At 39.3% G+C, this 24,255-nt stretch overlaps 1 protein-coding gene across 1 annotated transcript in view; it reads left to right on the top strand.

Annotated features, from left to right (window-relative positions):
* Itgb8 (integrin subunit beta 8) overlaps positions 1-24,255 on the top strand; it is a 74,099-nt gene that overhangs the window by 5,519 nt on the left and 44,325 nt on the right. The window lies entirely within an intron of this gene.

Here is a 24,255-nt window from a genome sequence, read left to right as displayed (position 1 = left end):
TCAAGGAAGAGCTTATTGTGTTCCTCTCCTGACAACTCCATAATAACTGATAAAAAAAAAAAAACTCCTATGATACACTTGACTATTACTTTGCCAAACTGGCATGAGGATATCATATTTTTTGCATCCATTAAATAACCAAACAAGTTCCCCTGCAATGTTCCTGTATTTGCTCAATCCTTCTTGATCTCAAACCACTAGCTTCTGTTGCTGTGCAAGTTAATGCCAGTCAAGTGTTGTCAGCAGACAACTATGAGGTCCAGTGAAGGTTCTCCAGTTTTATAATACATTATCAAAATTACATACTAGCTTTATCATAAAATAGACCATAGGAAAAAAACCAACATTTTTGTTTGCTTGCTTACTTTTCAAGACACAGAGTTTCTCTGTATAGCTTTGGAGCCTCTCCTGGAACTCACTGTGTAGACCAGGGTGGCCTGGAACTTACAGAGATCCCCCTGCCTCTTCCTCCCAACTTCTGGGACTGAAGGCATGTGCCACCACACTGCCCAGAAAACCAACATTTTATAATCATTTGACTGTATGAAGCTGAATATTAAGTATTGGACTTAAAGTCTACCCAATTAAAATCTTTAAAAATGGTATCTTAAAGATATGTTTGTCACAATTTCTTAAGGAAAATTCTGGATGTTATCCAACTATGTCTGTCACACGTGCCCCAACTGGTGAGTCCTTGGGCACCTCCATTGTGTGAGTAATATAGGACTCTGCTGCCTGTGCAGAGAAATCACAGTGAGAGGATTTTTAATTTAGACTTTCAAACCATGTATCCCAGAGAAGCTCCCAGTTATTCCAGGTCAACTCATGTACACCTCATCATGGAAATGTTTCTTGTTTATGCATGATGAAGAGAGAGAAGACAGGTAGCATAGTGGGGAACACCCTGTGGTAAAATCAGCTTCTTTGTGGTCCCTTGGCTTTCCAGTGTGTCACTAATATATGAGTTGCTACTGGGGGGAAGAAAGGCAAGAAGAAAAATAATTAGCATCTTGAATCAAACAAAAGTACTCCCAGGGACAAATCCATGACATGGTCAGACTACTGACCAACTCGAACCTGATCATGATTCTAACTGCTTATAGCCAGTGTTTTACAGTGTGGCTGAAGTTCTACATATTTCATATTCTCATATCACCTTTTTAACCTCATGCACAGTCAGTAACTTGGACATTTCATTGGCTGTTAATGATTTTCATCAATTCTTCATGTCTGGCAAGAGGAGTCACTTAGAGCCTGGCATTCCAGTATATGCCAGGTTCAAGGCACATTCTTTGCTGGTCTCTTCAGACAGGTTCAATGCTGAGAGAACCAGGCCTCTGTTTTAAGCACTGTGAACACAGAGAACAAAGGTCTGCTTCAGGAGGTTCCAATTGAGGAAGAAAAGCCCAAGTATGTATGTATGTGTATCAGAGAGAGAGAGAGAGAAAGAGAGAGAGAGAGAGAGAGAGAGAGAGAGAGAGAGAGGGGGGGGAGGGAAGGAGAGAGAGAGATTTATAAGGGGCTTTAAGAAATTCTTTTCAAGATTATGTAAGATTTGATAATTACTTAACAATCATTTTACATTTACTAACTGTAGAGGTCAGTGTTGTCAATTTGACAGAATCTAGAATCACCTGAGAAATGGGCATTTGAACATTCCTGTGAGTTATTATCTTGATTCTGTTAATGAGAAGACCCAAAAAATTTAAATGGTGCCATTCCCTGGCAGGGATCCTGAAATGTTTAAAATGGAGAAAGGAAGTTGAGTTTGCATCCATCCCTCTCTCATTTTCTGGTTGTGGATATGATTGATCAGCTGCTTTAGCCTCTGGATGTCTTTATTTCTTGGCCATAATGGTCTGTACCTGGAGCTGTGGGCTAAAATATACTCTTTCTTCTTAAGTTGCTTTTGTCAAAGTATTTTATCTCAGAGGCAGGAAAAGAAACTAAGATAACAAATGCTTTAGGTACGATTTATGGAACATAATCTGTGCCAGGTTAGACACCATATGTGTGACTAGTGATCCAAGTAAACAAATATCAAGTATAGTTAAGAGTATGCATGTGCATGAGAGAGAGAATTTCACATAGCACAGGGTAGCCTTGTAAGGTATCTGATACTCCTGAACTCCTTGACCCCCCAGACTATTCCTGACTCCAGAATGCTATGTTCCTCAGCTTTTATTTTCTTCCTCTTTCTCCTTCTCTGGTTCTTCCTGTACTTGTTTCTTAGTAGTGTGAAAATCTTGGGGTAGAGATATTAACATTAGAACAACATTTGAAGTTAGTTTTCGTTAGGGAATACTTTCTTAGACCTATCATGTTTGAAGCATAATCCATAGTTTGAGACATGAAAAAAAATCTATTTTTAAGGTATCAATTTGATAGAGAAGCTAAGATTGAATAAACTTGACTGTTTTCTTTCCCTCTGGACTTCTTAAATTCCATTTTCCTGTGTACTGGGAATGCAGCATAAACACAATTTACAAGCCTTACTTCCATCTCACCCCCATTTGTTTATTGATATCTTCTGTATTAATTAGGAGCAGGACACACTTTCAAATGGAAAGTTTCTAAAATCCTACACAAGTTTCCTCATTAACTATTACGGGAGTTCCATTAGCTCACTCCTTGACTTCAAGGGTCACTTGAACTACAACATTTAAGCTCTGTATAAATTCAGGAATCTATCAGTGAGTCCTGACTCAACAGAGCTAGCCCAAGTTTATGACATTAATAAAGGACTACAACATTCCAGTGTTTGAAGGAGTCTTAGAATGACTCCAACCATGAGTAAACAGTACTCAAGGAGAACTAAGTCTACCACTGAGTACTTCAAGCTAGAAAAGGCCTTGAAAGAAACCCGGTTAAGACTAGTTGTGAGGCTGTTACATTGACAAGGTTGCTTCTGTATTATTGAAACAATAAATGTTTCAATGACTGGAGATAGAAAAATCCAGGTATTAGATGAGATGACTGGGGGGCAGGAATCTTGGTGCACCAAAGATTTTTAGCAGAGTTCTATCTCCTGCAAACACACTAACACATAAATCTGTGAAGTATCAAGACACACACACACACACACACACACACACACACACACACAGAGAGAGAGAGAGAGAGAGAGAGAGAGAGAGAGAGAGAGAAACAGAGACAGAGACAGAGAGACAGAGACAGAGAGACAGAGATGCATAATCTTTTCTTTTCTGTAACATTAAGTTTCTTTGATTTTTTAAATATTCACTTAATACATTATGCAGTTTAGCTTCTGCTAAATGTGAAAGGGAGTATATGTTAGGATTTTCAAGTTGATAACTATAATAGAATTTTTTTCTTTTTGGAAAAAAAGAGAACATTTTGAATGAGTGAAAAGGCAACAAGGCAATAAATGAAAGATACCAGATAAGATCAAAACAAAATGAAGATTGATACTGAATAAAATGACTAAAGGACAATGGGGAATCTTAACATGTTTCTCAACATAGTTTTCATTCATAATGATCTCTCAAAAGTGTCTCTGCATTTCTCAGTTGGTAGAGAAAGCCTGGATGGGTCTTTACTACAAGAGCTCCTGAAGCAATGCCATTCTTTATGACCTCTGTATACATTTTCTACTCAGAATCTACCATGGATTTCCATTGCCTTCAGGCTCCTCAGCTGGGTGGCATACAGATCCCCTTTAGAAGAGTAAAGTCCAATGCCCTCTGCCTGGTTTATGTTCTACCTCCACCCTCATCCATAACCCCCTTGACAGGATACACTGTGCCTGCTGATGCTGTAACCAGAGCCTGGCATACAGTAGGTCCAATAAATCATTTGGAGTAAATCACATTGAATAATGTAGGCATTCTGAGCAGTTTTGAAATAAGGCAGCCAAACAACAGATCTCCATTCAATTCTGACCCTTACATGAACCTACAGAGTGAGAGCTCCTTCTTAAAGTTGGCTTGCTTGTTCTGCCTTCCCAGTCAACCCCAGAAAGCAGTCTCTGGGCCTTTGGGGAAGATCTTTGCCAACATCAAAAGCTAAGCCTCTGTATCCTTGAGTCTTAATTACTTAAGTTTGTTCTTCCTATTAAGCTTCTCTCACACTTTCTTTGCATTGTTGGTAAGATGAGTATGAAAAAGATGAGTGCAAAAAGTAATAAACGTACAAGATATTCTCATCCACTTGACCATCATGCAGGCTTTAATTAAGCCTTTACAGTCATGACAAGCACTGCACTGAGCTTTCGAGTTAAGCAAGGGTCAGAATAGTTAAGATTTGTGAAGGATTTCTTCAGGCTGGGAGGGCCTCTTATGCATGTGGTGTGAAACTTCACTATCTTCTTAATGTTACAGCTCTCTGAGTTGGTGGGAGTTACCCAATAACTTCTGAAAGTTCTCTTAGCTAATAAGTAATGGAAACAGAATTTGGAGCTGGTTTTGACTCAGCACTGTGAATCACCATCATAGACTGCCATCTACAGGGGAGTGAAGTTCCTCCTTCTGACCTTTTGAGATCTAGCCTCTTGTTATGCCTGAAGCAGGCATAAATAGTTCATGTGGGGTGTAGGGGTGGGTGTCCTTCTGTCTGTCAGTCACTTCTAGATTATTTTAAAATTCTTGCCTAGTAGCCACAAGCTGCTTTCCTAGTCTTCTTTATGCGGGTAACTGCTTCTGTGCCAAACTCAAGACAAACATAGCCAAATGTGGCTGATTCCAGGGGAAGAAGACAGAGCTTAGACACACAGGCTGCAGTTTCCATGCAGGTAAATGGCTGCCTCTCTGCATTACAGAACAATTCTAGGCCTGGGAGAGGAAAAGATGGATTGGAGGTTTAAGAACATCATACACACTGCCAAGTTCCCAACCAGAAGACAAAAGTCTCTGTTAACTTTGAATCACTTTGACAAAACACCTCGGAGAAATAAACTTCCAAGAGGAAAGATTCAATTTACCTGAAGGTTCCAGAGGTTTCAGTTGGGAGTTGGCTGTCTTCATTTCTTCAGACAGCTGAGGCAGGCTACCACAGCAGTGGAAATCTGCAGCAGGGGAGAGTGCTCACCTCATGGTAGCCATGATACAGGGTGAGAGGCGGGAAAGAGAAGAAGGCGTGGTCTTGAACAAGGGCAGGAACAAGATCTTCATTTCTTTAAGGACAAGTGACCTACTTCCTTCAAATAGGCTCTGCCTCCTAATGGTCCATTCAGATAGAAAGACTTCAATGGATTAGCCCATCGATAAAATTAGAACTCTCATGATCAAATCATTACTCAGACTGTCAACTCTGAACTGATGAATTAAGGACCAAACCTTTAGCATGTGAATCGTAAAGGGACATTTCACATCCAAGTCACAATGAACATCTTTGACTTAACTATTTCTTATTCTAGTTTGCAAGAATTAAATACTTGGCCTCGTTAAGACCATTGCAGTTTGTACTCTGGCCTTGGCCTTGAAAAGTTAGAGCAGACTTGGCTAATAGTTTAAATATTATCAGAGAGTAAGATAGACAAGAATAGTACCAAAGTAAAGTGCAGAAGGACTCCTTCGCATCAAAGGGCTTTTATATTTCCCTATTTTCAATAAACATTAAAATGTGAACTAAGTTATACGCTCTTACAAATAGTATGCCTGTGAGAGCACCATATATATTCTTAAATTAGTTTTACTTTACCTTTTATTTCCTGTTATTAATTTAAAACATCACCAGGAAGATCTTTTTACTCACATGATAAGCTAAATTATCCAGCTTCATATAATTTATATCCGTAAGAGAATGAATATGTAGTAAATGCCATACTACTTTCACTAAGTAAAGGAACTATTTATCACTTCAAAATCAGCATTGATGTCACCTTATTTCAGCATTAACAACTGGTATATCAGCAGAGTTTATAGCCAAACAAAATGGTAGTGAACATAAAAATGGCATCCAGTGAGATTTTATACATTAGTTAAAGTGATCCCGCCTTTCAACAAGAGCAAGAATCAGCTCTTGCTAGAAAACTATGATACTAAACAGACATATTCAAATTATCTCACTGAGTTATTTTTAAAGGGCCCCCAATTCACTTAGGAATTAAAATGAAAATCATTGGAAGAAAATTACAAAACAAATTAATAATGGTCTTATCATGTAGATTCTTCAATTTTATTAAATTTAAAGAGGTTTTGCACTTATTTATTGTGGGTATATATGTGTATGTGTGTGGTCACCTATGCCATGGTGTGAGTGTAGAAGTCTGAGGACCACTTGAGCAAGTCCATTCTCCCCTTCCACCATGTAGGTCCCAAGTATTGAATTCAGGTTGTCAGACTTTCCTGCCCCATGCATATATTCTCAAGATAACGTTAAATGTTTATTTTTTATTTTGAATGTATTTATGAAATATTTAAACTTCACATTTTAGAACATGACATAAGCTTTTAAGAAGTAGCCTTTCATTCTGACCTTAGCAATGACCACCTATCATTACTGTAAGTAGTTTAGAAATGTTACCTCTTTTTATAAAGTGTTTCATTATTGTTTTGTTTTTGCCTGAAAATATTATTGAATTTGTCAAAGAGTCTGTTGGCATTCTAAGTAAAGATTGGGGCAATGTGATTAGCCTAGGGTGTTGTCAAATACATCCCATGCCCAATAATGAAACACGGGGAAGGCTGGGTTAAGCCAAAGGCCCTGGATGGGTGTAAGCCCAGGAGTGTGGGGAGAAAGAACAATAATAAAGACAGAAGGATGGGACATTAGACACAGCCAAATGTGTCTTGCTAGGTATAGCAGATGGACACCTTGGATTTACACTGCTATTTCAAGATATGCTGATACAAAATGAAGCCTTCTGATCTGTGTTTATATACGTAGTTCCAAGGTCCTTGCCTTGGAATTGAATGACAGTGTCTTTCCAGGTAGGAGCCTTTTGTCTGATCTCAGAGAGGACTGTATATATTCAGTAACTCTGGCAAGTATGAGTACTGGGGCGAGGAACTTCCTGTGGAATGAGTAATTACCTCTATCCTACAAGGGGGCTTTTGAATATTTAGGGATTGAAAAAGGAAAGTAATTAAAATAAAAACTCTAGTTTCTTTAAAAGAAGGTTGACAGGATGTACTGTGTGGGGTGCCAAACTGGGGTTGCCTTTCCCAAGTGCTTGCTAGAGAGAAGGTAAGAAGCCAGGCTGGCTTTGCCTAGTCATGTAAGGTATTCATTGACTACTGGAGAACAAAGAATACAAGAAAGAAGTAGTATGGGCAGGAATTGCTGTAGAACTGGCTGTTCTAGTTAGAAACAAAGAAGTCGTTGTAGCAAACTTTATTGTTGGCAGAGAAAAGATGGAGCAAGTCTCTCTTAGAACAGATCATACATCCTGAGGTATTTCTCTGCTGTCTGCTTGTAAATTTGGTTTGAATTTTTGTAATGAATTTAGAACAAGAAGATTATAATTTGCAAAAGACAACCCTGTATAAATGATGAACACTCAAAGAAAACTTCATCTGGAAGGTTAACACTAAAAACAATGAAGCAGTCCAACACATATTTGAGATAGAAGCCAATTCCAGGAATCCTGGGTCTGGTTTTTAAATGTCACTTTACAGGTGTGTTAGTGGTGTGAGGAGGCAGAGGTGTGAGTAGCACTATAAATTCAAGGCAGTTAGGTCTTCATAGCAAGGCTACCCAGTGAGACACTGTCTCATAAAAGGCTAGAAAACTAAAACAAACAAACAAACAAAAAAACACAAAAGACCTCTTTCAATGAGCATTTCAATTCCAGCCAGCTCTAGTGACACTCCAGAGGAAAAGTCTAATATACATGGTCACAATACCCAGAGCTCTTAGTTGGTGATAAAAATATACGGATTAAATATTATTGCCATCATTAGTTCATGGGATGCTGCACAAATAATTCTCTTTAGTGTCATCTGCTGGGGACTGCAAGGGTGTGGGAGGAGAGGAAGGGGCTCCTGAGGGTTGCATATGCTTTGCTTAAGCCAGAGTATGGCATCTGGAGGATGAGTTCCAGCATTTCCTAGCTAAGTCCCCAACGTGGCAATATACAAGTCCAGGACTGATCTAGTCCTCTTGGCAGTCAGCACAACACCAATGCCAGAGTCTATTGCTGCCTGAGATTGAATTATCTGGTATAGACTTGGTGAGACAGAGGGTGATATATGAACATTATGAAAAAAGCAGACATCGGGGCTTTGGAAAGAAATTCTGCCTCCCAGAGATGAGTTTGGCTTTGAAGAATAAATAGACAAGTGCTGCTTCTGACTGGTCTCCTGAGCAGGGTGGATATGTCTGGTCAGAACTATCACTGCATTTTACATGCTCCCTCACAGATAGACATCTTAACTATTGTCTAGAGGCCACAAACTGTTTTCCTTCCACACTACAAAACTGTAATTATTTAGGCTTAACTTTTTTCAACACAGTTTCCATGTGTAGAACACAAGTGTCCTTGATCCTTTATGGTTACTAGGTATTTCTGTGTTATGTTAAGAAACATTTAGCAACAAATTATATCAGATTGTATAATGCTGTTGTAATTTCAGAGAGCCTATAAACCTTCAGTCTGTGTGAGAATATTTACTAAAGATATTTATTGACAAGCAGGGAACGAAATGTCCTGAAAAATCACAAGAAATACCAAAGTATTTCAAATTGTAGAGGCCTTCCTCACTTTTCTACATGGATGTCCTAGAAAGAGTCTGGGTCACAATCATTTCTCCTTCAATAGTGCATACTCACTTTTGCAGAGCTTTGATGATGCTGTGCATTAAGAGATACAGGATAGTGCAAATGAATTGCTCATAGAAATCCAGGTTCCTGGATACCACTGCCTCATGAACCCAGTGACTTTCACAGGTGATGGAGCAACAACACTGGAGACTGTCAGGAAATTCTAGAATCCAGGGGAATTTACCTATCACATGCAAACTCACGCTGTAAGAGGCCTTTATTCATTTCCTCTCTGAACTGTTTTCATACCAAAGTAAAATGTCATAAAATTCGGGATGCCTCTGTGTGAAAATACAGAATCCTACGAACTCCAAGTTTTCATTTTGTGTAATAAAGCTTGGAGCCTTTAGCAGAAGCATTAGGTTGGGACATTGAAAGAGGCCAATAGGTGTTCAAAAACAGAAAAGACCTGAGGTTTGAGAGGAAGCTGGATAGGAATGAGGGGACTTGGCAACCAGAGATTAAGTGTGAGGTTCTGGCTATGAGGGATCATTTCAGGTCTCTGAGCAGGCGGCCGTTATCAATCCTGGCACAGCCCTAGCAATAGGGTGTGATTTTTCACAGGCAGAATATAGTTGGGAACCAGACCTTATAGAGGTGCAATCATGCAATAAAAAAGGCCCAGGAACTTCCTCAAGGAAGTGTGCTTTGGCCCTCCTTGTCTCCATTTGAGGTGACAGGTTCCTGTTATCTGATGCCACTGCACCCTGTCTGGTTCTTTCTGTGGCAGGCTTGTGAATGTTCTGTTTCTTGTCAGGTTTGGCTGTGATGCTATAAACTTCACACACTCAGTACTGTAACCTTAAAATCCCTGCATGGTAGCAGGTATTACCAGAAAATTCATAGATGAAGAAATGTCATCAAAATCACTACTACTCTAAAAAGAAGTAGACTCTTCTCCCCAATAATATGAATATCCTTAACTGCTTCTTCATTCTAAGCAACCAGCTTTGACTAACACTAGCAGAGTTCTCACAAGGTGAAAAATAGTTAAACTGACTCCGAGTGCTACATGCAAAAGATGCCTTAATCAAATCCCATGGTCATTCATATCCTGTTCCCCTTTAAACTATTTAAGACGTATGTATGCGCTTCTCCCCTGTTGGAAATGGCCTTATTTAAACATTGTTTGTTAAGAGAAGAAAGCATTACAGTTATCATTTTATCAGATTCATGAAACTCACAGTTAGAGCTGAGTCATAAAACATCACTTACCCAGGGGGTGTATGGGAGCTTGGTCTGGCTGCTACAGACTTTGCCTGCAGACAGGGTAACTACTCCGGAGGATTTGAGTGAGCACTTAAGGCAGTGGGATGGAGCTGCAGAAGAGTCCCTTTGCTCTTGGTGCCTCACAGCTTTAGACAGGATACAGGGCAAATGTGTTCTGATGGAAGACAGAGCCTCGGTGTCTTTATAAATATTAAGGCTTAGTTTTAGTGTTTCTTCCCCTTAACTGAGTGTTGGAGTGTGCAGCCCTGGTTAATAGAAGATTTTGAGGATTTTCATTTCTCAATACACATGGCACAGTATATCCCCAGACTATCACAAAGTGAGTCATCAGAAAGCACCATCCATCCAGAGTGTGCATGCTGTACCCCAAGAGCATAGTCTGCTTGCACCGAGTTTAAACTGTGAAATATGTGTGTAAAATAGGAAAGCCTGAGAATTAACTAAGCAAGTGAGCAGACTTAGTATAACAAAGAGCCCAAATTCAGGGATGGCTCCTGAAGGGAAATATTAATATATATGTGCTAGGAAGTCATGCAGAACATAACAGATAAGCACAGTGTCCAGGTTAAGCTCCTCCAAGATGGGCATGTCAAGTTGCTGAGTGAATTGAGAAAAGGGGACACAGATGGGTAAAAGCTACATGAATGACACAGAAATAAACACAAGTCAGAAATGGGGGAAGGGTGAGAAAGAATACACACAGGGCATTTTGATCAATGAAGAGAAGATGCCCATTCATCCACTCACTCCACAAATATGTACTGTTTAGAGTGTGCCTCATGTTTCTCTAAACCCTGAGGAGAGGCAGAGAACGGAATGAAAAAAAATTATCTGTCCCTTTGGAGATTACATTCATATGGCAAGAGAACAATAGACAAAAGAAAGCAATGGAGGGATTGAGCATTGACACAGTGGATAAAGTGTTCCTGTGAAAGCATCAGGACTTGAATTCCATTCCCCAACACCACTATAAAAGCCAAGCATGGTGGCAGGCATCTGTAGCCCCAGTGGTGGAAGGACAATGACAGGCAGATCCTTGGGAAAGTCTTGTCAACCAGTTGCTGAAATAATGAGGTCTAGGTTGTGAAAGGCTATCTCAAAACCAAGGTGGGCAGTGACAGAGGAAGACACCTAGCATCAATCTTTTGCCTACACACATGCACACAGGAACACATGTATAGAAAAACACATACACAGCTCTCTCTCTCTCTCTCTCTCTCTCTCTCTCTCTCTCTCTCTCTCTCTCTCTCTCTCACACACACACACACACACACAGAAGTCATTTCCCTCATGAGTTTACAATTTTGGTAGCAGAAAATAGAAAAAACAATAAATAGCTGTGTTCTGCAAGGTTCTAGTGGTAAGAAAATGAAGGAAGAAAGGACAGGCATATAGACACAGAAAATCTGGGATCCAGTGAGCTGGTATATCTGGTGGAAAAGTCATCACAGTAGAAGCTCACATGCTACTTGTATACAGTTGAAGGGGAGGTGGGTTTATTGCATACAGCTGAACAAGAAGCAATGTTATTACATTTAGATAAAAAAAAAACGGTCAGGTTATTATACACAACTGAACAAGCAGACAGGCTTGGCTAATCTTGGTAGGTGAAATCTCTGTAGAGGAATAGACTTCAGGCTATAAACATTCAAGGGGGAAATGGTATGATGATTTTCTGTACATCCTGTCAACATTCATACTCAGACCAAAGGAAGGTTTTGCCATCCCTCTGAGCATCACCCAGTGAGTCTTTACCATGACCAAGGCAATGGTCCTTGATATGGCTGTGCCCATACCAATTGCATGCATTCACGCAGAACTTCACTTATTCTCTGTAATAATGTGTATAATTTTAAGTAATTATCTAGCATAAAAGATGGTATGGTTCTTACCACTAGAACCTTGCGGAACACAGCCATTTATTGTTTATTCTATGTTCTGCTACCAAAATTGTAAACTCATGAGGAAAATGACTTCTGTGTGTGTGTGTGCTAGAGAGAGAGAGACAGAGACAGAGAGAGAGAGAGAGACAGAGAGAGAGAGACAGAGAGAGAGAGAGAGAGAGACAGAGAGACAGAGAGCTGTGTATGTATTTTTCTATACATGTGCATGTGTGTGGGCAAAAGATTGATGCTAGGTGTCTTCCTCTGGGGACAGTAAATGGCACTAAATGCATGGCAACTTACTACTGAAAGACCTCTGGTTAGGAGAGTCAAAGCTGAGTGGGGCACATAGGGAGAACTCTGCAAATCACAATGGGAAAGGCATCCTGTCCATCTCCAGGTCCAGCCATGAGGTCCAGGGGTGGTTCAATTACCACCTCTCGTAAGTCAGTAGTGGAAGCACAGTCCTCATGGAAGCACTCTGTGGGGACTGGAAGAAGATGAAGGGATGAGACTGAGATACAACAATCCTTCTGTAGTATACCAAAGATTGAATGAAAGCTGTGATAGCTGGGAGGATGAAGCTTAAGGACAACAGATCCCACAAAGCCTTGGAGTGAGGATGGGTTCGGGAAAACATGGCAGTTGTGAGCATCTTATAGTAATTGGTTCAACCAAGGAAAAGTGAGATCAGCCCTGGGGAGCACAAGGTCAATCATCCTGTACTTGATTCTGTGGGTGCTGTGGTGAAAGGGGGCAGGGTTCAGGGCTTGCATTTGATTGTTGCAGAAGGAAAGGAAGAGGCCTGAGGAAGCCTGTTCTCACTCAGATATGAGAGGGTTACTCTACCTTCTCTCCTCCCTAGTGGCTACTGGGAATGGGGTTGATCACAAAGATTTAAACTGAAATAAATGGGAAAATAGGGTTATTAATAGAATCCATTTGGGTGAAGAAGAGGAACATTGTGGATTTGGGGGATGTGTCAGGGATCTAAACAGATGCCTAGCAGATTGTTGGAAACACAAAACAGAAACATGGGGAAGAAATTGGAAATTAAGGTAAAAAAAATGTGTTCTTGTTTGAGGAGGGGAATCTGAAAGTTTTATTAACTCGTGGAAGCTCAGGTGTGGAATCTACTGAAAGATATGAAAATAGGAGAAATTGTCAGAAGGGGAAGGGCGTAGAGTAACATCATTGTTAAAGGCACAGGACAGTCAACCATCACTGAATATTGGTTGCTAAATGTAATTAGGAAATAGCCATTTGCCTTTGAATGAGTCATTCACTGATCAGATAGAGGAGGTGACCATTTAGGGGGAAAACCTGTCCTACAGAAAGAGAATAAAGACAGGTGGGGGCAGAGCCACTCCCATGTCCCTGCCATATAAAGGTGAAGTTAGAAACATGTTTTAGTGGGAAGACTTAGAAAAAATGTGGGTTTAAGAAGAAAGAATCACAAATGGCAAGTGTTAAAATAAAAAAAGCTCTACTGGAAATTAACCAGTCATGAAGAAAATCCAGGTGTAGAGGTGAGGTTCAGGGGAAAGAATTGTGGAGGGGACTGTCTAACAGAATCATCACCATCACCATGAGACATAAAGCAGCTCCAGACACTAAGATCAAGCTGTTACTCAGGGTTCATCACATGCTGATGTTGGCCTGTTCTGTTCATTTTCAACTCCATGCGTTAGCATTCTTGGCTTAGTGGGCAGCCTTCTGTCCCATTTTCTGTCTTGTCTTGAATTTTCCCTATAATCCACTTCTCTTTGGTTGTTTTGAATCTAAGAACCATTGCATATTTACAGTGCGGTGCTTCTATAGCCTAAGAGGCTTACCACCCTATCACAGTCAGCATCTTCAGGGAGTCCTAATGGCTCTGTCCATGGTGGCAGAGTTGGGCATTGGTGTTCTTGAGCAAGGTGATGAACACACTTTCAAATTTAGAAGATGTTTCTGTAATGATGAAATGGGACCTAGAACAGTCTAATATGCGTGTGATGATGACAATGAGGCCTGCTTGGTGCAGTCCAGGGGGTGATGAAAATGGAGCCTGGTGCAGTCTAGTGTATCAGAACTGTTCGTTAAGAAGGACTGATGGGAATTGTTGGGAGGTGGGGTTGGAACACAATCCCACAAGAATACAGGGAGAGCAAGAAGAATATTAAAACCCTGCTGGGAAACCTTCCCAGGAAATGATGAACTCTGGGGAAGCTGAATTATGAGGAAGGAAAAGTAGCTTAATTATTTAGAGACATGTGAGGAATAAAGCAAAATTTCAAAGAATTTCAAAGCAAATAATTATAATAGCTCATAACAGCATTAATATTAACTTTTTCTGAATATACAAACTCCATTGGGATATTATGTATGTATGTATGTATGTATGTATGTATGTATGTATGTATATATATTTCAAATTGTGGCCAATAAAATTAGATGAATACTGACTTTAAAAGTTTAAGGCAACTGAGATATTACAGAAGAGTATACATTTACATATCCATTGTATAAAATAACCTTCAGTTACAATCATCTGACTATAACTCAAGATTTTCTTTTGTATGATCCTGTAAATAAAACAAACTTTAGAAAAGACACAAATATGTCTAGAACTATATTGGTGTTGAGAATAGAAGAGAATTTAATATGTAGAGTAGAATATAAAATACATTATTAACATGGAGTTCAGGCTGCATTAGTATACTGGGAGTAGTAACAGTATTAATTACTGAAGAAATCCTGGACTGATATCAATGTCCTGCCTATTTCTTTATAGCATAAGATATTGATAACAGTGATTTGATTGAGTTTGGTCCCTATAGGCTTGTATGTTTGAATCCTTGGTCCTAAGTTAGTGGAACTGTTTAGGAAGGATTAGGAAGCATGGCCTTGATGGAAACCTTAGGGTTTCTATTGCTGTTAATAAACACTATGACCATGGCAACTCTTATAAAGAAAAACATTTAACTGGGGCTGATGTACAGTTTCCGAGATTTAGTCCATTTTTACTTTCATGGTGGCATGCAGGCAGACATGGTGCTGGAGAAGAAGCTGAGAGTTCTACATCTTGATCCACAAGAAGCAGGAAATAAACTGTGTCACTGGGCATAGCTTGAGCATAGACAACCTCACAGCCCCTCTCTACAGCAACACAAGTACTCCAACAAGGCCATATCTCCAAATAGTGCCACTCACTATGGGCCAAGCATTCAAACATATGAGTCTATGGGAGTCATACCTATTCAAACAACCACAGAGTGGCTGTGGCCTTTTGGAGTAGGTGTGTCACTAAGGGTGAGCTTTGAGGTTTCAAAAGCTCACACCAGGCTGACCATAGCCTAACCCTCTAAAAGTGTAAGCAATATCCCAATTAAATGCTATAAAATTTATAAAATTTCTTAGTCACGGTGTTTCTTCACACCATTAAAACTGTAACTAAGAATATATATATTCACCAATTAGGTTCAACTGGTATGAATGGCATTAGAATAATTTACCACTTAATCTGAATTGAAGAAAGTATACAAATTAATCAAATATTATATAGGCTTTAAAATCTGAGTTGGGCTGGACGTTGGTGGTGCACGCCTTTAATCCCAGCACTCGGGAGGCATTGGCAGGCAGATCTCTGTGAGTTCGAGGCCAGCCTGGTCTCCAGATAGGCTTCAAAGCTACACAGAGAAACCCTGTCTCAAAAACAAAACAACAACAAAAAAAAAACCACAAAACAAACTTGAGTTGGTCACCAAGGGAGCTGAGGCCAAAAGATGTATTTTAAGTGTCCTTAGTTTACTTTTTAAAAGCCATATCTTGTAATTTCATGTTTTTCTATATGCTATCAGGAGAAAATTGCCTTCGCAAATAAAATTCTAATTTACAATGTCAATTGTAAATTTTACTAATAGAACATTCAGAGTGTGAGTGCACAGATTTTGACAGACCTGTGGAGGCAGAGCTGTCCCCGTATGCAGAGCCCTCCAGTATCTGCAAGGGCTGTTATGCTTCTCATTAATATTAAAACAGGAAACAGTGAATTCTCATTGAACAGTATGGCCAGGTATTGTAGCTAAAGCATGAGGATTTTGTTGGCCTTTGAAATAAATCTTGCCTGTTATAAACTGTGTCTTAAAACAGCCCCATATGCTAAGACAACTATATAGGCTAGATGCATGATCTTCACCACTCATGCCCTGTTAAATCATACTCTGCCTTTAAATGTTTTTACAACTTTTAAAGCCTGTGAATGTGGGAAGTAGTATCCCTCATCTGCCAGCAAGCAGAACTGCAGCAGAGTTCATTAACAGAGAGCTAAGGTCAAAGCAGTGGTGACAGAAGACCAACCAGATCCCTTTCCTGGTCCAGATTTGGCTGCCAGGGCATAACTGGAAGTTAGCAAGTGAAAGGCCGCTGTGAACAGCACTTTATGCTTCTGCCTAATTAGTAAGCAGTTCAGAGCATCTCCTGGCAAGAGGTTGGGAAAACAGTTGAAAAGAGGATCCTGCTTTCCCCTACCCTGAACGCGGGCCAGCAGACCTGATTCATGCCTCAGCAAGAGACTCAGCCCAGGACTTTCAAGCGACAAATCATAGTTACCTTGGGTATAGAAAGGAAATGAATCTTGCAAAGGGCTAAACCATTTAGGGTGTTCTTCAGCATTGAGAATACTAAATACCTGCTGTGGAATGTAACATCCTTATATTTAGAGTGGGATAATGAGCCATCTTTAGGGTGGGTGATAGGAAAAGTAATGACACAGTGCTTGTACTTAAGCCATGCTTTCGGGTACATGGGGTTACTGAGTCATTATAAAGTATTAATAACTTTAATACTCAGGAGATTTCCGAGCTACTTTGGATCAATTGTTGTTCTCAACTACATGTGCAACACACTTCACCTGGAAGTGCTCTGTAGTCACAATTCCCCACAATGCCTGTCCCTAGGCATTCAAGCTGTATGGCTTTGGGTTGAGACTTAGCTTCTTTAGGTTTTAGCTCACCATCCAAAACCCAGGGACAGTAGTGACACCCTCAAAGGATTTTTATACTATCAGTGAGACTCAGTATAGGGCCCAACATGGGGTAATTGCTGGATGAATCATTACTGTTTTAATTCCCCATAAGTGTGTAAGAAGGGGAGGCATGGACACAGAAGCATGAGGACCTGAATGCAGAATTCACAAAAAGCAATGTGTGGGAATGTGTGTCTGTGATCTCATGGCATTGGGAGGCAGAGACAGGAGAATGCCTAGAAGTTCACTGGCATTTGACTTGAGTGAGGTATTTTCTGTGGTGGACAAGAGACCTTTAAAAAAGCATGCAGGTTGGAGTTATCATAAACACAGACAGACAAACACACAAGGTTTGCAGAAAAGCAAACTGAATTCCTTACAATTCAGGTGTTGCCTTGTGGTTTTGGTCATGTACACACCTGCAGTGTGACTCCAGGTTTGGATGACTCGATGCAGACAAGGCATTCCTCTTACCAGAGGGTATTTTTCTTTTGCCTCTGTAACCAAGTCATTTTTCTGGCATGAAAAACAGTGTGTTTGGGGGGTTTTGGTTGTTGTTTATTTTATTTTATTTTTAAGTGGGAGAATGGAAATTCCTACCTACCAAGAGTTGGAAAGGAAAATAGGAAGAGCCCCTGGAACTCATTTGATCCAGTATGTTAAGTTCAAAACTCGTCGGGTGGAAAGCTGGTGAGTATTTGGCTTTTATAGAAAGGGAGTGTGCCTCATAAACAGGATAGTTGGAATGTATGGAAACACTCCAGTTCAAACAAGACACAAAGCACATGACTAATATTGCCTTTCCAAGTTAGACAAATGCAGCCCTGACTAGGATTTACCTCAGAGGGGCCTCTGGAGCCTTCCTTCAGTCCTGAGCTCTTAATGGTTTTTGAATTGCTGAGGCTTCAGTAGAAAGGCTGTACTGGGAGATGAGTGCTCTTGACCCCACTTTTTTCCTGAGTTTGTCTCAGTTTCCTACCAAGTGAGTGTCTGAAGACAAACTGACTTGTCAGATGAACAACTGAATCAGATCATTTTTGGAGGTACTCTTGTTGTTGAGTGACAACATGGCCCACTCAAGAAATTTCATGGCCTGGAGATAAACAGGAACAGCAATCATCAAGCAAGCAAATATTCATTTTGGGTGTTCATCTGCTTCACACATCAAACACATGGAATGTGAGCTAAACATAATCTACTTTTAATCTAATTTCTGCATTTAGCTGGCCTCCACGCCTTACTCCAGGCCAGCCTGTGAGGAGGGAGTCTTTTATCATTGACAGCTGGGGGAGTAGAGACTCACATATCTTCTGAATACTGTCTTCTGGCTTTGTTGTTGTTGCTTCTGATTGCTCATTAATGAAACAGCATTTAGGACCAGTTGTTCCCAATATTACTTATGTTACAACCTTTAATACAGTTCCTCATGTTGTAGTGAACCCTGGCCATAAAATTGTTTTTGTTGCTACTTCATAGTTATAATTTTGCTACTAAGTGGTATCTCAGTTACTAAGACCATCAGAAATAATTGTTTTCTGATGGTCACGACCCAAGGATTGAGAGCTGCTGATTAAGACTGATCTTGACCTTTGGCCTCCCTGGGGAATTCCAATTTATACCAATGACATAATTGTAACTGTAATTAATTATACCAGTGCCCCATTGGATGTAAAAAGTGACTGAAGATAAAGCATAAATTATAGTCACCCAATGGGTAAACAAATCAGAGCCTTTCAAACTGATTATTATGTATAAAAATAAATTATGATGAAAATTTCTGCTATGGTCCTTTCTGACCAGGCCTCTTGTGACCATCAGTTTCAACACAAATGGAGATTACTTGTAACTACTTACTGGCTCTTCTTGTAAACCGGAACTCAGACTTATGCCATCCTAGCCCAGTGTAACTGACTCAATTTGGACAGCACCAAAGAGGGCAAGACCAAAGACTAGGATGTGTGGTGTTACTCCAACATTCCTGAACCTGCCCAAAGTTAAAATGGCCTCTCCTTATTTTGATTTTCTAATACAATTGCATAATATGTTTCCTGAATAATGGGAAGATTGGGTCTTTTTTTGAAATGAAAGGTAAGGCACACTAAGGGTCCCCTCGCCCCCAAAGCCCCACCTGGCTTAAAGGAGCAAATACAGAGGTTCTGTCCTAACACCCAAAAAGAAGTTACACTGAGGAATTATTCCAATGTAGGAAAGGAACATTTTCTGAAAGGAGGCTTTCCTTTGATCTGAGCAATCAAAGAAAGCAAATGGATTTAATGGTTTTGCATCTGATGAGAATAAGATTAAAAAGTGCTATTTTAGGTGTATCATCATATAGTCAGAGTCCTTTTTAAACAAATTTAACTTTCAAAATAAATTATATTTTCAAATGACTTTCAAAATAAAAGCTGTGTTTTCAAAATAAATAATGCCACTAGGGTATGTTTGTTTTTATGAATTTGGAGAATCATATGCTGTATCCAGATGTGGATCTAGAAGCAAACATAGTTATGTTGCTTTTTAAAGTAAATACATTTGGGAAATGAAGGCTCTTTTAAAATGTAAACACCCAAGAGCTATTATAAACTCTAGGAATTAAATTTTCAAATTAAGTTTAACATGGAATTCTGTTTATTTATTATAACTTTACTGGGTGTGACCCCCAGGTACTGGACTCCTATATTAGGGATGTAAAGAAAAATACATAATAGGCATTTGAGAGATTTCAGAGGGTAAGGGCACTTGACACAACCTGAGTTGGATCACTGGAACCCATGTGCAGGAAGGAGAGAACCAACTCCACAGAGTTGTCCTCTTACCTCCATGGTCACCATGATATGCACAGGCACATTCTCTCTCTCTCTCTCTCTCTCTCTCTCTCTCTCTCTCTCTCTCTCTCTCTCTCTCTCTCCCTTTCCCTCCCTCCCTCCTTCCCTCCCTCTCTCTCACACAAATGCAAAATAATAATAATAAAATAAATTGATGAATTTAATCTTTAAAAAGAAACAAAAGAGTTTAAAGAGTTTAGTCATCTTCTCCAAGGGAAAGCAAACAAACGAAATGTGGGGGTATAAAAAATCTTTTTAATGTAGGGAGAAAAGGCTTCACAGTTCTTTTAAAACCATGTACTTGCATTTTTGACTCTCTCCTTTACTACTTTTTTAAAACTCTAAGATAAAAATTTGTTAGTTAATAGCTGTGCTAATATACTAGTGAGAGGGTTCCCAAAAGCAGTGGGTTAGTTAAGATCAGGGTGTATCTGTCCTCATCCTCAGAGGCAGCTTGAGTGTCACGGAGTGTCACATACAGACAGACTCAGATAGAACTGCATGGGCCCTTTCACTCTGAATCTTTAGCATTAATTTTTATGAGACAAGTTCCCTCTGGTCTGAAGATGGTTATGGACACTAGAGAGGTCATGTTGATGTGGCAGTAAGAAAGAATCAGGACAGGCAAAAGAGAAACTGGGCTTTTTTTGATAATCTTTCACAGAGGACCCATTAAGCAACTTTGGGATAACTGTCATCAGAACGATTCATTCAATAACCATCATTGCAAGAAAGGCTGGAAATTGTGACATTCCAGTTCCTATTAATGTTGCTTAAAAAATCCTGGGGATAAAAATTAAAAAGGAACAGGGAGGCCAGTAGCCACAGTATTCTAATGGTTTATCACTAACTGAGGTAGACCATTGCAGACGTTGGTGGCATTCCAGCTTGACTTCTTTCATCAGGCCATCAGCCCCCTTGCCTTCTGCTTTGAGTTCTGTTGTTTGAGGACCAATAGCAGCTCCCTGCTCAGAAGAACTGCTCTTCTTCCAAGGAGCCATGTTTCAATGTCAAGGTCAAGCCATTCTACCCTGCACTGGCCTGCCCACAACCTCTGCCTCTCTTATCCATCTGAGTTTAAAGTTAGGTATTGCCTCAAAGTGGGACAAGATTGTGATGCTATTTGTGCTCTAGGGTCTACTACTGTGCTCTCCACTGACCATCTTTCTCAATAAGCCTCTTGCTAGGAATCTCTATATTTCTTCTTGTAATGACCTCATTCCTTTAGTTTCTCTTCAACTAAGAATTAAACATTATCATACCATCTTCTCTTCTTTTAAAACCCCTTCAGAGTTCCTGACCTCAAAAAGCAAACCAAGAAGGCAAATATGAATGAAATTTGTACTCTCACTAAATACATGATAGTGTGTGATTTTACACACACACACACACACACACACACACACACACACACACACCAACAAAAGAAGCAGATGAACCCTTAAGACAAGATTTCTTTCCCCAAAGACACACTCACCTTCATTTCTTTGCATTAAATGCTTATTTACTACAAGTTTGAAACACATTAAACTATATGGTAGAGGATAAAAAGAGAAGTCTGCTAGCTGATACTGTTTACTATATATGTTAGAAACTAGTAGCTTCTGATTCCATAACTTATGAGTAAGATACATACGTAGAATAAATTTTTAACTATTTATAAATGATGAAACTGAGATATGTATTTGTTCCGTAAGTTATTTTAATAGCTAAAGTTGTGACATATATTGTAATTATTTTATCTGCTTCCTTGTCAGTTCCAAGAGTAGAATTATTTCCTATAGTCTAAGCACTAATAAAACAGTAAATGAAAAACACTATCTTACATCGTTTGAATGCTGTACATATGAAATCCAAGGGTAGATGTTTGGTCTCATCTTGTTTAGCCTTCAGAAATTCCCTTCTCAGATCCCCTTTCAGAGGCGCTCCTGCCTCCCTCTGATCCCTACTACTTGTTGACTTTTGTTTTTCACACCAAGTTTACAGAGAAGTAGTTCTATCCTTCTGGTTTATGGGGACCTTTAGGAAACTTCAGCTCAAACCTTGGAGTGACTTGATGATTCTAATGACTGAAGCCATCAGTGTTGTTCTTTGTTTCTGTTTGTACATCAAATAGCAGAATATATTAAATCTCTGTATTAAAAAAAGCTTCAGTAAACAGGTTCAGTATCGTGAGGGTAGCTGTAACAAAACATAGGATGAAATGAGTGTCAAGGAGACTCTGAAGTTACCCTCGAAAATTACATATACTCTGTGTGTCTGGCTTGACTGTTATCAAAAATACAGTGTTGACTTTACTTTTATTTAAGGAAGTAGCTTTATGCAATTACCCAAGCATAATTTGATTTGTATAGTAAATATAGAAGGAAAGTGATACTGCCTTGAAAAATGCACTTTCCTACAAATCTTTCTATCTAGGAGTAATAGAAGAATCTAGAATAAGGGTTTCTAATTATCAGAGTCTACAATTCCTGTCAATCCTATTTGTTTTATATGCCAGATAATAACAGTAGATATCATGTAAATCACATCAAAAAATTATGTACAGTCCTTACAGCAAGAAAAGAATACTGGAAATCTTGTTTCCAGACTTCAGTTAGGATTTTGGAAAGCTCTAAGCCTAAACACCAAAACATCTAGTGTATTTTGGTTGGAAGGGGTGTTGTGGTATGGTTGTTATTATTTGCTTGGGGTTATTGTCATCTGTTTGGGTTTCCTACCTTCTACTGACTAACTAGTCTCAAAATAATTAGTAACACCATGAATAAAATGATTGTGTTCTCAGAGAGCTTCTCTAATTTGGTCCCCAGTTGGGCCTGGCTTTTGCTCACAGGACTGAATTCGTACATGTTTCTTTAACTCTCTTCTTCTTAATAATCATTTCAAACAACTAATCTGAATACATTAATTTTTTATTTACTTATATTTCTAGGTTAGATACAGTTTAGATTTTTGTCTTATAACTCAAGAGACTTCCATATTAAGGATAGACAGCAAGGTACATTTACTACAAATTTAAACACACACCATTATCCTTTTTGGAATCCTAGAACTAAACACATAAACACACTGACATACAAAGGTGTATATGTACACATGTCAATATGAATTTCCCAATATCATTAGTAATACCAATTACTATAACATTATCCCAGATCCCCTACTGTGTGCTTATTATGTATGTATGCTTTACATTACAGCATCATTGTAGAAACAGTTGGCTATGGGTTAGATACTCATTAGAGGGAGGAAATGAAGTAATAGCAGTTTTAGGCACATATTAGTAAGTGAATGCTGCATGGAAGTCCAGTGTTTTCTCCCAGTTATTATTTAGCAATGTGGCCCCAACACATCTGCCCCATCCAGCCTCATAATGTAATATGAAAACTGTTGTGACTTCTCTCCTACTACACTTCCCAGAATCCTCCTTGTCCCCTAGTCCCGCCTATCTTGCTTCTCTATTGGCCAACAGTGTTTTATTCATCAACCAATAAGAGAAACATATGTACAGAAGACTTCCCCCATCAGAAAACTTGCCCATAGGTCAAGGAATAAAATTATTTAGAAAGACAATAAGTCATTAAACCTTTAACAATTTCTGTCACAGAAAAATGACACAGTTCAGGGGGACTAAAAAGGCACAAAAGGTGAATGTGGAATTGTGAGGTTTAAATCATCGTCACCGTGCTTCCTATGGCTTAAGAGTCATTACAATTAATGCAAAATTATCCTTCCTAAGAACGCAAGCCAAGAATATAAAGAATAGTGTGTGTAAGGAAACAGCATTGGACAAAAGACTGAGCAAGCAGACATTGCAATCATAGATGGCAGAAGAACGACTCAAGCCCACACTTTAATGAGGTGTTAGGGCAGGGCCCTGGGCTGCTAGGAAACCACCTCATTCTTGCATTAGAAATGAGAAAGCCAATGAGCCAAGCAGACCCAGAGGCTGATGACAAATGCCAGAGTCTGCAAACAACATTTGTGTGTTGATATGTGTGTTTTGTAAGGATTTCTCCTCTCACAGAAATGTGTATGTGTGTCTGAATGTGTGTGTACGGGAGAGAGAGAATTTGTATCACATTATATCACATGCTGACAAACAATTCTTACAATAATTTGACCACTCAGTGATAGGAAGTGCCATAACTAACATGCCATTTAAATGTTATGTATTTTTCTAACTTGCATATTTTTAAATTGAAGAGCAATCTTTTAAAATTCTGTCAGTGCATATCTGTGTAACCATGACACTGTCCAGAAATAACGTTTGACACTGTTCCCATTGAGTTCAATTCCCTGCCTTCTCCCAGGTCTGCAGAACCATCAGGCCTGTCTCCTTTAAATCCATTTCTGGGCTTTTTCACTATCTATAGTTATGTAGACTGTGAGCAATGTCAGCCCTAGAATCTTCTATGCATTGACAAGATCAAGGTTCCTATCAATCCTGACTATCATCTTTAGGTATCTGAATTTGGAGAATAGAGATCAGCCTTGGAATTTTTTTTTAAATAAGAGAATACTAATAAAACTTTTGCAGCTCTTCATGGCCACTCATTTGGATAGTCTAGCACATGGGCAGGAAGAT

This window comes from Cricetulus griseus, chromosome 5 (genome assembly GCF_003668045.3).
Source record: "Cricetulus griseus strain 17A/GY chromosome 5, alternate assembly CriGri-PICRH-1.0, whole genome shotgun sequence".
In the NCBI taxonomy this organism is placed as follows: Eukaryota; Metazoa; Chordata; class Mammalia; order Rodentia; family Cricetidae; genus Cricetulus; species Cricetulus griseus.
Note: the sequence above shows the minus strand (reverse complement) of the source record. Positions and strands in the feature narration are given on the sequence as shown.